At 40.8% G+C, this 1,401-nt stretch overlaps 1 protein-coding gene across 1 annotated transcript in view; it reads left to right on the top strand.

Moving 5' to 3' along the window:
* LOC101858027 (zinc metalloproteinase nas-13) overlaps positions 1-1,401 on the top strand; it is a gene marked incomplete at its 5' end in the record, with an annotated part of 6,841 nt that overhangs the window by 3,387 nt on the left and 2,053 nt on the right.

The raw sequence follows: 1,401 nt of genomic DNA, 5'->3' as shown, positions 1-1,401 counted from the left end.
TTGTCTCAACCAAGATATTTCACCTGTTTGTATGACCGCTTGCCTAATCACAAACTTTCAAACATATACCCCCCCCCCACAGTGTTGGGGTCACTGATCGATTCCGTCTCAGTGTCAGCAAAACAGCCCACAGGAAAAGGATCTGCGGTAATCAAATATAATATATAGTAGGCTGATGGTACAATTGTACAGGTAGTTTCCATTGATAACGTTTATAACAGGACTCGCTTATAACAGGGAAAAAGTGCCGGTCCCTAGTCTTGTTATATCCGAGTGTGACTGAATAAGTAAACTTGGACTCTTCGTCCACGTAACATCATGCAGAGTGTGGGACGTTTCTACATCCGGCACATTATTTCTGAGTAATAATCCTCTTGTTCATATTTTTTCCTGTTTTCATACCTCCTTTTTGAGTCCAACCCTAGAAATAAAAAGTATTTTTACTTCATTTGACCCCTCTAATTACCCTAGAAGGAGAAACGTCTTTGACATTAAAATACATTGGGTGTAAACGTGCAGTAAGAGCCGCAGGCTCAACTCAGACACCCCTCCTCTACTGACCCCCCCCCCCCACCAGGCATATCCCAACTAAAAACCCTGTTGGATCTCAAAGTCAATTACCATTTAGGACCCTTGGATGAAATCCCCTTTAATTAGCTTTAATTAGAAAGCGTCACACAGTGTGAGGGCCATCGTTGTGTGCAAAGCCCTAAGACACAAGTGTCAAACTCAAGAGCTGAGAGCCACTTCCGTTCAGTTAAACAATTTATCTGGCCTGCGAGGGAACTTTAGGCTGTCCATCCCGAGAATTTCCCTTACATGGAACCTTACTCCGGCATCAACGAGTTAGTTGCCAAGAAAAGATACCAAACAACCAGCTCTGACCAATTGGCATAGCAAATAAGACTGACATACCTTAATTTGTTATCATTTATACTTTTTTTGGTGGAAATTCATGTCATACGTTTGAAAAGGTTTAATTTTTCACTGCTCAATGATGATTTAGCCAATTTAGCCCACAGCTTTAGGTGCATTGAAATTATTTGAATTTACACCCCCCCCCCCCAACCCCCCGGGCGATTGAGCTTGACACCTCTACCTTAGGACAAGCTATTCAATAAAAGCCCCCCATGCCTGTCAGTCCGTGCTATTGATCATACGCCATAAATTCATCATTTTTTAAAATTGGAAATTTAGAATGTATTTGGCACGTTTCTACCTGGCTATTCATAGCTGAAAGCTGTATTATTTAGTTCAATTGAGTTCGTTAAAGGAGTGGCCATGGTTTCATTTTTACCTATCAGAACCGACAAAATTTCTCAAAATTATTTTTGAGAATGAAATAAACACATGTTTTGGACACACTTAGCAGATAACCTTATTTCAGCTGCACGCTTTATA

The sequence above is a fragment of the Aplysia californica genome, unplaced genomic scaffold, assembly GCF_000002075.1.
Source record: "Aplysia californica isolate F4 #8 unplaced genomic scaffold, AplCal3.0 scaffold00182, whole genome shotgun sequence".
Classification (NCBI taxonomy): Eukaryota; Metazoa; Mollusca; class Gastropoda; order Aplysiida; family Aplysiidae; genus Aplysia; species Aplysia californica.
This window is presented reverse-complemented; position numbering and strand designations above follow the sequence as displayed.